The sequence below is a fragment of the Numida meleagris genome, chromosome Z, assembly GCF_002078875.1.
Source record: "Numida meleagris isolate 19003 breed g44 Domestic line chromosome Z, NumMel1.0, whole genome shotgun sequence".
NCBI lineage: Eukaryota > Metazoa > Chordata > Aves > Galliformes > Numididae > Numida > Numida meleagris.
Window position 1 is genome coordinate 55,565,836 of NC_034438.1, and position 12,759 is coordinate 55,578,594.

Here is a 12,759-nt window from a genome sequence, read left to right on the forward strand (position 1 = left end):
CATAATGGGTTCAGAGGAAATTTTTAGTATTTGCCACAAACTCAAGATGTCCAAGAGGCTGAACTATTATTGAGTGTAACAGTTTATGCTTTTTGAGGCTAATAATATAATTCATTGCTTTTATTTTATTCACTTTATTCTTCTGTGGTCTACCCTTGACAGAAAAGCAGATGTCCAAACACCACGTAGCTGGATAGGGCGAGAGCACACCTGAAAATTAACAAATAACTTCCTGAGACTTCTGATCCACCTACTCACATGTTACAGTGCAGTTTTGATCCCACTAAGTGTGATGAGACTTCTGATATAAAATTTGTAGTGGTCTACATTTCATCTTGTTGAAACAAAATCTGAAGTGGCTTCTTGCCCTGAGTTCACTGAGTACTGACTCCTTTGTTCAAGTTAGTGGAGTGACTTGTTGCTGGCTGAGCCCCATCATGATCAGTGAGAGCAAATGATTGCTGCTTAGAAATACATACATACATATATATATATGTCTTTTTGAGAGCTAATTACACTGTGCCAGGTTCATGCATCAGGAGGACATCCACATCTTTGCTGCCCTTCTCACTTCAGGTGGGTTGTTCTGTTTTATATCATTAGTGTACAACAGTCCACAGCACTCTAAAGAAAACAACAAGATGTGTTTGGAAATAAAACTAAGAACTTGGGCTGCTCCTACTGGCTATGATTTTAAGAGTGCATTAGAGAAGATGATTAAGTCATCTGTCTTCCATCTAATATCTGACATGGTGTGAAAAATATGTGTTGACTCCTTGTGAGCTGTGGGAGTGTTCTGTTTTCAGTTTTGAACAGAATGGTTTTCTTCAACCCATTACAAATTATGGTCTGATTTTAATAACCATTTTCTCTTCTCTTGGTATTCAGTTTTTATTTCAAGATGTTAATGTTTGTCCCTTTTTAGTTTTTCAGAAGGAAATACACAGATAGGTTTCAAATGCTGGTTCAGACTGTAAACATCCTGAAGGAGAAGGTAGCTGGCAATTAAGCTTAGAAGTCTGGCAGTTTTACCTGGAAACACAAATCCTAACCTACATGTAGAAATTTTATGCATGCAGTTTCTGTGTTTACAGGCATTAATTAAATGCAGAGTGTATAAAGGAAGATGGTACTGTTGACGTTTATGGAGTCATACTGATTCCAGCTATACTGTTAATGATGAGGGGTAATGAAGAAGGCTGTAGTTCTATCCATTTTCTGGAAGATGATGACTTCAGAAACACTTAATCACTTCCAAGGTCCAGTAACATGGTTGTGGCTTCTGGGGTCCTGGCCATTACCTCATTCTTTTAGGTTTAATTTCTCCACTGGATCTTCATCGTTTGTGAAACTACTGGATCCCAGAGATCTCCTGGAAGTGTCATTGGTTGCTGGGAGGAAGAATAAATCAGCACAAGGAAAACGAGCTTTGGTGATATCACTATGGTACTTGTCAGTTACGTTGTCCTTTGCTGTGTCTTGGCACTGTGATCAGCTGAAGCATAGCTGGATACATGCCTGAAGCAGGAATTTCAGCAAGTGGAGGTGCAGCTTTTGAACAGAGCAAATAAAGATGTCAGAGTTTCTCACATTAAAACCTGTACAGCTATCATGACCCATAACAAAATTTATGTGTTTTACATGTAACAAAAATTTTGGCATGGACATAGTGGGATGAGTTGAGCCAAAGGCCACAGAGATGTCTAAGAGATCTGGGACCATTCAGTCTGGAGAATGGAGAGCTCAGGGGGATTTTACCAACTGGGATAAATACCCAAGTGGGGTAATAACAACAACACTGCAAGACTTCTCAGTGGCGCTCAATGGAAGAGAAAGAGAACATGGGCAAAAACTGAAAAACAGGAAATCTGACTTAGATATTTTTCACTGTGAAGCCGGTTAAAAACTAGAGCAGATTATTAAAACCCCAACTGGACACTGTCCTGAACAATGTGCTCTAGCTGACCCTACTCCAAGTAAATCTCTGTGTGTGCTGGGGGAAGTGGACTAAATAGCCTCCAGTGGGTCCTTTGAACCTCAGCCATTCTGTGATTCTCAGTGCTGGGGCCAGTGTGGTTCAGCTTCTTTATTAACGACTCAGACAATGGGGCAGGGCACATCTTCTGACAGTCTGCTGATAATACAAAACTGGGTGTGTTCCCATTCAGAGGGACCCCAGCAGACTGAAGAATTGGGCAGAGAGGAACGTCCAACATGTTTGTCAGGCACAACAAAGAGAAAGGCCAAGTCCATCCCCTACATAGGTATAAACCCATACAATCATCCAGAATGGGGGCTGACTGACTCAAAATCATCTTAGCAGAGAAGGATCTTAGGTTACTTGTAGGCAACAAGCTGATCAGGAGCCAGAAGTATGTCTTTGTGGTAAAGGACAACTGCTTCCATGACACATCAGTAGGAGCATTGCCAGCAGATCAAGGGAGGCGATTCTTAGCCTGTAGCCAGTGGAAAGACATCTGGAGTGCTCTGCTGAGCTTCACAGAACAAGATAAAAGGATCAATAAGGAATGAAGCAAATTACTTCCTTATCTCTTTATTTGATTATAACAGTTTTGAGGGAAAAAAAATTATTTCCCTGTCAGTTGTTCAATTATTTCTTTTCCTCCTGCCTCGTGGTAAGAGAAAAATTCATGATGTCTGAGGGGAAAAAAAAACAGTGAGTTCAATGGCATCAGCATGTGAAGGAAACTGTATGTAGCCTCTGATTCTTGGACCAAATGAAGCCTTAATTGACATTTTGTCAGGGGCCAACGGGGGACAAGTATTGCCTTCCTGCAGTGCTCATGGCCAAGGCATTCACAGAACATTTTAAACTCTTGGAATTAGTGGACCTGTAGCACTCAGATGGGATACTGACTAAAAATACACAGAAGGCAAAAAAAAAAGGGGGGGGGGAGGGGAAACCAAGGTATTTTTAGTGCATAAAAACTAAGATCATTAGATGGCTCAGACCAGACCTTATCCAAACACACTGAAAAGTCCTCCAGCTAGGCTCCTCTGACTTCAGATCACAGTTTTTTCTGTCTCCTCTTCTGCCTTTTCTCCTCACCAGATTTGCTCAGGAAATAAACAACGAGCTGTATAAAAGCCACCCATAGCAATAGCCCACTTGAAGCAGAAAGCAGCCTAAGTGAAATTCGGAACAATAAGATCAAAGCTTTAAACCAGAGAACATTTTATATGCATGCAATATTATTTATTTATTTTTAATTTACAAAGGGAAAAATAAGGATTTGGTGATTTCACTGAGATGATAGCATAATAGAAACTTGCATCAAAGGAGAGCATGAATATTCCCTTACTCATGCAGATTCTGGGGTGAAATGGCTGATTTTAACACACAGAGCGCTCGTGCTGGGCAACTTCATGTCACACAAGCCCTCAGCTTGGCAGCTTCTGACTGAGTTCCTAAAACACAAGTAGGGCTTTTAGACATTAAGCACAGTGATTGAGAAGGCTATCCTGTCAAGTTCAGAAAGCTGAAGTATCATCCTTAACTCCCTGATCATACAATAGCCACTGGAAAGAGCTGAAAAGGCATGGAGGATTGTAGCTACCAGGATGTTTATATTCATTTATTTTAAACGATATCCATTGATTATGCAAGATTTTGAAAAGAGAAGGCCAACTGAGCACAGCCGAGGCCAACAGTCTTAGTGTAGAATCTTATTTATTGTTAGCAGATGATTGTTTCTCTTTGGAATATCAATTACAAAACAGTGAGGTTTAGATTGATACACAGCAAACTCCTACCTCTGCATTAATTACCTGCTTCCTGTTCTAATCAGGAGGTAGAAATAAGATTTATATTATTCCACGGACTTCAGACATCTGTCTTAATATATTTTAACTTGCTGCACAGAGGCCTAAATTTCTTTCCACTGAAACAGCGCTTAGGTCACTAAGAGACAGAAAATTGCGGTCAATGTTGTGGGCTGGTAGCCACTGTGAGCAGCATTGAAAAAATCACGATGTTTCTGAAAAGATTCCGATTTTTTATCAGACTTGTCATAAAATTCAATCTCCTTCTGAAAGATCAGACTTGGAGACTGTTGATAGTAGAGACAATTTTCATCTTTCACTTAAACTAATGAGGTGGGATTTTTTCAACATATAATTATGGAAATAAACTTTAAAATGATCATAAGAAATGTAGAAAATTGAAATGCTAAATAGTATATTCTGCATGCTGTACGAGGCTAGACTCATGATTTCTGAATGCTTGGGCTTGATATGATTAAATACAGAGCACAACTAGTAAAGGCAAATATCTGGGGGAAAAAAAAAGGGTATGTGAAGCTGCTTCTCTCCCTTGTTTTAGTCCACTTCAAGGAGAAAAAAAGTTTCACATGAATTCCAATTCATAAAATTGTCCTTTTTCTCTTTTTCTCTGTTTCCATCATTATGGAGATACTGCTGGGAAGTATATTCAGGTACAAAAATACTTTATCTCGAGAAAAGTAAAATAAATACATTTTTTTCTCTAAAAATAAAATCAGTGATGGATTAAAAAATAAAAACCACCTTGTTTCTTGAATTTCTTGTTTGCTGTGGATGCATTTGCTAGGAGACTAAGTCTGAAAAATGCTTGCAAAAAAAAAAGTAGTAATTTCTGAGCCTGCGTATACACATGTGTTCCAGGAAATCTGTGGGAATCTCTGCAATCATCAGTATTTTTTCTGTACAGCTGAGATGGATGATATCCAGCTTTCTCTTTCTCTGTGTGCCTTGGCCCAATCCCGTATCAATGGCATTGGGCAGAGCTTTTTGGATGCAGCTTTGCGCTCTAACAGCTGGTAGTGGTTTCCTGTGAGCTGATTGAATACTTGCTGAGATTAATCACCTTACTATGGCCAGTGTGCCAGGAAACTTAGGTAACAACACAATCCTTTCACTGCAATGAAAATGAGTAATTCAAGAAATTCCTCTAACAGAATTAGTAACTTTCAAGAAAGCCTAAAGGACGACTGACTGAAAATGATATACATATCTGTATTTATACATGCGCATATGCATGAATGTATTTATATTCCACATAAAAATGGCAAAGGTTAACACATGTATTGCCTCATGTGTACATCATATCATCCAATGGTAAGGTGTATTAATACTTTGCATTTTCTAATGGGGTCTGAAACAGACCTTTGAGTCAAGTGTACATATACTGGGGTATTGCCTGATTGTAGCATTTATTTGGTGGGTTTTTCCCTCATTTTTGTGATGAAGAAATCCTAGCTCCCAAGCTGTGTGCTTAGGCCTAGGCGCACACCTGGTGGGGCTTCCAGCTGACCAGATTCCTTTTGCTTGTCTATAAAAGTGATTTCCAGGCAAAAAGGCCCCCTTTTGGCATTCAAAAAGCATTGACCCCCTTGAGCTATACAATACTCCTGCTTCTTTATCACCAGCAAGCCAGAGGTCAGGTATTTTTAACTGAGGCATGTGAATAGTATGATCACAGCTTTATTAGCCTTGCATTTGCACTTATAGCCCCATTGCTTATCTGAGTGGAAAGAAAAGGATTTCTCTCTGTGGTTGTGGCTCTCTTGGCTGACACCTGCATCTCTGTAAAGCGCAGCACATTGGGATTTGGAGACAGTGTGGGCGGCACTGCTGCCAACAGGAGCGAACCCATCATCATGAAGGAATGGATTAGACTTGTTTTGTGTGTTCTGTATCTCCCAGAAAAAGGACATCTAGCCAGTGCTGGCAACATGTCTTATTCCCGCTGCTCAGTGGGAAGTGGCAAAAATGAGTGACCTAATTAAAGGCCCTTTGTTTGCAGTTTTCCAACAACAAATGCCACAGTGCCCTTCACTAAGCTCTCTTGTTTCGCCAAATGTCATACAATCATAGAATCACAGAATATCCTGAGTTGGAAGGGACCTGCAAGGACTGAGTCCAGCTCCTGGCTCCACAAAGGACCAGCCAAAATCCAAACCCTGTGTCTGAGAGTGGTGTCCAAACACTCCTTGAACTGCAGCAGCTCGGGGCATGCCCACTGCCCTGGGCAGCCTGGGGCCTTCCGTACAGATACTCATTACAATTAAGACGCTTTCATAGCAGTTGATTTCACAGTCCTTACGAAAACTGGTCTCTTCAAAGAAGTATCCATGCACTGTGGCATTAGCTCACTCACATGGAGGAATGTGTTGGCTTTTCAGTACAGACATAATGGTGTCAGCTTAATCGTGACGCTGCTCTCTCTCTGTAATGACATTAGTGTCAGGAAAGCTGCAGCCAAAATGTAGGCAAGACCTTACTGTTATGTTATTAGTACTAAATACATGAAAATGCAGGTTCTCATGGGAAAATCAGCACTTTCAAAGCCCTCAGTTGAATTGTTTCTTTTTTAAAGCTTATTTTATTAAAATAATGATACTACAATTAGAAGTATAATTATCAAACTGTTTTTCTACATGAAAAATAACACAATTTAAAGGATTAAAGTTGGTAACAATTACACTATCATGAGACGTGATAGCGCTCGTCAAGCCAGCCCTGCTTTGTTGTTACATTCAGCAGAAGAAGTAGCATCAATTAAAACAGGATTTTGCTACAATACACACAAACAAATGGGTCAGTTTGGAACTGGAAAATATGGAAAACACAGGTTAAGGCCTTGGCACTTCTGAAAACATAGATAACATTACAGTGTCCACAACAGTGCAGCCTGCCTCCAGACTTTCTGGAAGATGGCTGCAGTGTGAGAGCCTTTCTGGACTGAACCAGATCCAAGACACAACTTTTCTGGAAACCTGTTTCTAAGAGAGGCCAATGATACTTGTCACAGAGGGAGGTTCCCTCTCCTTCCTTCCATCCCCTACATCTTCAGTATCTGCGTAAGAAAAGGTTTTTCCTTGCCAGTAGAGGCTGGAAGCTGCAAGATCATAGAATAATCTACTGAAAAGGAGAACTGTGATGGTGGCGGGCTTTTTTTAAGGTTTTGTTTGTTTATTTTTGAGATTTTTTTGTGTTTGTTGTTTCTCATAAAATCATATTGCCCTCCTTTCAGTTCTGCTAAAGTTTTTAATGCAGTGAAATCTGCAGTCAATGAGACCTAACAATTGTGCTATAAATTTTCTTTTTATACTTCTATTAATAATTTTATCTGCACATTTTTATTTTATTTCTTTCGCTTTATATTCAGTTTTTCTTCTTCCCTTCATTTTAAAGCTCTTCTGAAGGATTATTTTGCCTCATATACTCTAGGTGTACATATTGCAGATATAAATACCTTCTAATGAGCTGGTTATTCACCTATTAACATATTTTGTAATATTATTACTTAAAAGCACTTTTGGTAAAAAAAAAAAGATGACCAGTGGCATGAAGCAACCCAAAAGAAAAGAGCTAGATAATATAATTAGATATCATACTAGAACATTTACTAGGATGTACAGAACACATTCTAGTAAAAATACATTTTCTAGGCCTATCTGCATATTGTTCTACCTGAAGTGATAGAACACTGGATTGAATGAAAGAAGCTTACTTCAGGTGGAAATCTTCATTATTTTCTCCTTAGATGTATGACCAAATGCTGCTTGTCCTAAGCATACCTATCCTCCCAATAAACTTATTCAGAAGTACGAAGATAAAGAATAAGCTTGTCTTTTACATTTCAATTTTGTTTTGTTTTGTATGTTTGTACTGTGCCATGAAAAAATCATCTGCCCTCAGGGAGGGATGAAGACAAAATCGGAATGTAGTTCTGTTCCCAACATAGCGTCAGATGAAATGCCAAGAGATCAAGTGTTGTTTTTGAATACTGTTCTTCTCTGGTTTCAGTGGAGCCTCCTGCTAAAAAAAAGCTGCAGGAAGGCATGACCCAAGCAGACGTGATTTAAGACAGAAGCACACACTTTCTTACAGAGAAATGTATGTTTCCAAGGAATTGGAAGGTTAGGAATTAATAGGAAAAGAGATTTTAACCATTTGGGGAGAGATCCATTGCCGGTTCTGCTGATTACACGGAGTGAACTCAGCAGGAAAAAGAAAAGAAAAAAGTATTGAATACCTTTTCCTTTCAGCTCACAGGGCCACCAAAGCCACTTTGTTTTCAGATATTCCCCATGTGGATCATTTTTTTTTTTCTGAGCTGCTCTTCTTTCATGCAGTCTAAAGGCATTCCTTTGATTTTGGCAAGAATGCATTACTTGTTATGGATTATTTGCTTAGAAAACTAGGTACGGGGGCAAAAAAAGAGTGGTAACTGAAATGCTGTGGTACTCCTTTGGCCTCTGCTCTTTGCTTGTTTGTTTTTCTTCTCTTTGTAGTTTGCTTTGTGGTCATTTTGCACAAGGTATGCTATACAATCAAACTAGAAAGTGGCTGGACTTTTTCATAGCATTCAAAAGTCTTTTCTCTATGTGCTGGTTGATGACATGATGCCACTTACATTAAAACGCGATTAAAAGAAACATCCTGGGAACGTACAAAACGTTAGAGCACAGTCTTTTCTTTTAGACTCTCTACAGGACACTGTATTTATTTATAAATGCAATGATCTTACCCCCTGAATAACTATCTGCCCTCCCACCACCCCAAGCAATGTAAGCATGGAGAAGGGCCATGAAATCCAATAAATATTTTTATTCCTTAATTGTATAGATGACATTGTATCATTGGTCCTCAAGCAGAGTTCACTAGGGTTTCCTGGGTCATTGTGAGCATTCTAGTGCAAAACACCTCTTGCAAACAGTGGCAACGAATCTCAGTAATGTTTCAAAGTTCAAAGCAAGAAAAAGAGGGATATTTTATCTCAAAATAAACCTGATTTGACTTATTCATGTGCATACCCTCACTGTCACACATTTGCAAACAGCACAAGTGTATTTCTACATAGAGTGGACAGAATTACCTAAGCTGAGACAAAGGACACAAGGCTGTGGAGGCCTCTTCAGATCTGGATCGCCCTTTGCCAAAAAACTGCACACTGCTTTTCAGATGTGTCTTTTTTACCCTTGGCAAACTGAGAGTGGTTGCGGTTATAAAGCAACATTTCTGGCTCACTGACAGTTTTTCGGTCTCCTTTTCCGAGTCACATATTGCTCCGGAATTTAACTTCTAGTCAACAAAAAGCTTGGGTTTCTGCTTCCTTTATTTTCTCTGTTTTCTGTCCATCCTTCCTTGATGGAGTGTCCTGTGAAGGTGCAGATAGATATGCTGTGCTGTGCGTTATGTTGCCATTCAGACAGTGTGAGGAGCCTTGGACACCACCATTCATGGGCAAGTAGAATGCAAGAAGTTTATGAGTCGGAATAAAAGCCTTGCTAGCAAACAATAACAATTCTTTAGCATTTATTAGTAGTAGTATTTCAGTAGCACATTAATAGCATTCATTTTAAACATAAATGAGCAGCAAAGCCTTATGTATTCACCACATGTTTAGCAACTTTCTATAATCTGTTTTTACAGCTAATAATCTTAGTTTTTAGGGGAACATGTTCTTCTGTCAAACTAGATGGTCAGACAGAAAAGTTTTTTAACAATTCTGTTCACAGCTATAGAAACATTAAGCTGTACCAAGGCACACAAAAGTACTCTTCCTGCAAGCTTGACATTTGCTTGAGTTTAGGGAGAGGTAGAAAAGGTGTCTCATGCAAAGCAGTCCTATGCAAAGAGCAGTTCAGTTCCTACAATGCAAATACGAAATATCTTTTCCTTTTACTTTTTAACTCAAATTTTTCATTGCGAAGTTATTTGCAAGGGACATCTGGCAGGTTTTGATAGGGCCTTTTCTCTCTGCTTTCTTTTTTTCTTTTTATTCTTTCCACAAATCGTTTTTTTTTGTTTGTTTGTTTGTTTGTTTTTTCCACAGCCATCTCAGGTGTTTATACAGCCTGGGGAGATAAAGAGGCTCCTCGAAAGGCATTTCCACATCCTAATCCTTCTGAGTACAAATCAAATATTGATCTGTTTAGTAAACTAAACTGGAGTAGTGAGGATTGTAAAAGAGTGTTTACTCAGGAGACAGACCCATGACAACTGCTCAATGGTGACTGGTGTCACATTAGTAAGTACCATATAAAAAGTAGACAAAGTGAAAATAAAACATGAAAGGGAACTTTGATGCCTGTTACCAAGCAACAAAGAACATGTAACTTGAGATGTGAGCAGCATGTACATTTTCTTGCAGGCTTCACAGATGCCTTGCCTTTACAGGCAATATCAGTTTCAGTCTCATAATTTTCTTCCTCTTTTTTTAGCTGTCCTTGCAAAGTGGAAGTGATTGTTTTGAGAGAAAATAAAGAAAACACTGAACTAGTTTGTTAGTCCTCTGTATATGATGAAGTTAAACTTTCTTCCGTGTGTATTCATCACTTTGTTCTCAAGATGAACTGCAGTTTGTTTTCATCAAGACAGGAATGTCATGGGCATTCATGAATTTGACTGGGAACACTTACCTTTTCTAAACAGCTGCTGACAAAAGAAAATATGTCTTTCTGGAACTGGGATTTTGCCATTTCCTGTTTCCAGAGAAGGACAGAAGAGTTAGGAAACTTCCTGCCTGTAAGTGAATACAGTTCTGTGTTCATGTCTTCTGCTTTGGATTTGTGGGGCAAGTTCTGAGCCTGCGTAAAGTTGACTATGCAATTCTTGCACGCACAACGAATGAAAAGTTGTCTAGAATTATATCAGCTAAGAGATTGTGATGGTGATCTTTTTCACTAGAATTCTTACAGTCATGGCCAAGAGAGATTTCTGGTTTTCATCTCACACTAGGTTTTTCATTTAGAGATATATGTATGAGTTATTCCAACACAGAAGAGGACAAGGATAAGTAGAACTGTGTCATTTACCTTATCATGGACATTTTTTTCTTTTCATGAAGAACTTCTTCAGGGAGGACTGACTCCTGAAGAGATATAATACCTGTACCAATCGGTGAGAAAGAGAAGGCATTTTTCCATCAGTTCACAGGGAAGATTGTCTTTCTTTTAGTCTGATGTGCAGAACTTCCAGGTGTGTTTTTCCTTTTGTTGTGCACTAGAGAGACTGCAAAATATTATCTTCTTTTGCACTAGAAGAGGCAAAGGAAATTCTTCTCTTGCACTAGATTTCTGGAAAATTTGATGTTCTTGAAGTGCAGAGGCATATACTGAGATATTTCTTCCTTCATCAAGAAAGCTAAAGAAGGAATACTGTTGGTTTTTGCTTCTGCAATTGCTTTTTTCCTTCAAATTGCATATCTGACAGATATCATCCTTTCAGTTAAATCTGTTCCTTTTTAGGAGAGGGAGAAGGAAAGAGATGGTTTTTAAAAAAACAAGAGAAGAAAACGTTTCCATAACAATGATTATTCATCAGTTCATTTTAGTAAGTAAAATATGACAAAAGAAGGGGAAAATTAATAAAAAAAAATGTTTAGCTTTCCACTTCAACAAGGTTTGTGAACTTTTTTTTGCTAGCCCATTCTAATAAGCATTAAAGTGTGAAGAAACTACAAATGAAAATGCTTGGCTGTATGTTAACAAGGAGTAACTGGGAATTAAAAACTGAATGTCTTTCACAATACCAGTAAATTCTGTCTGAAAGAAGAACAGAGTGTACAAATCAAGAGGAAGAGTTGGCTTACAGGTCAACAAAGAACTAGTATGTCACAAGAAAAGACTGTATGTAACTACTGTGAAAGCTGCGGTGCGTAAGAGTGTGGTTACCTGAACAACACATGAGAATCATTTCTTGGCAGAAATTACACAATGGGAATAGAGTGGCAACTTCTACCTTTGTTGCGTGATAGTGGTCAATAGCTTCCAAGGTAACAGGGACTGCAGAACATGAAAAAACAAATATTTAAAATTCTGTCAGGAGAAATTCCTGACAGAAAATGTTTGGTACTTAGAGTCAATGTGGTGGTGATCTTGGAGAAAAGCATCATATAGTCCTTGCCTGCTAATAGCTCTGTGGGAATGAAGAACATCTGTCCCTCTGCTTTCCAGAGATTCACTGTTCTCACCTCTCTAAGTTGTCCTTCATTTCTCTTTGCTTGCAGGTGCCACAAACTCCAGATGTCTTTTTTTTTTTTTTCATGTGCTGCAAGTGTTCTTCACCACTGCTTCTGAAGAGAAGAAGCACACATTTAGTGAAAACTAGAATCCCCTTGGAGATGGAAAAACTGTACTCAAATCTAGTTCAAGACTGTACTTCTGCATCTTTGAAGAACACAGCCTTGATACACTAGAGTAGGGGAAAAGAAATCTGCCTGGCATTTCTTTTAACCCATGCTACCAGCTGTCATATTGCTGTTTTTCTGAAGTCCGTAGACTATCAGGAATTCTTAGTAACGATGGACTATAAATTACATCTAACAACATGATGTACCATTTTCTTTTCACACAAAGGAGCCTATTTGCTTTTAATAGCACAATTGAAGATTTAACACAAAAGTGGAAAACCACCTGAACCACTCAATTTCATTCTAAATTCTGTCCTCACCTCATAAAAGCACAGAGGTAATTTTCAGGTAGTTGACATGATAGCTAACACTATTACTAGTAATTATAATTTGATGGAAAATAAATTGTAAGGGCAGGTACCTATAAATAAACATCCACAAAATGGGTCAAAAAACATTTCCAGCTCAGAAAGCCAGCAAGCTGTGCTGACTAGAACACAATGAACTCTCTGCAAGGAAGCCTTCTCTTTTCTTTCAAACAATTGAAAGCAAACATGAAACAGATGTGCTTGCATTTGGCTCTATACTTCCCACAAAAGCTTGATTTAGGTTAGACTACG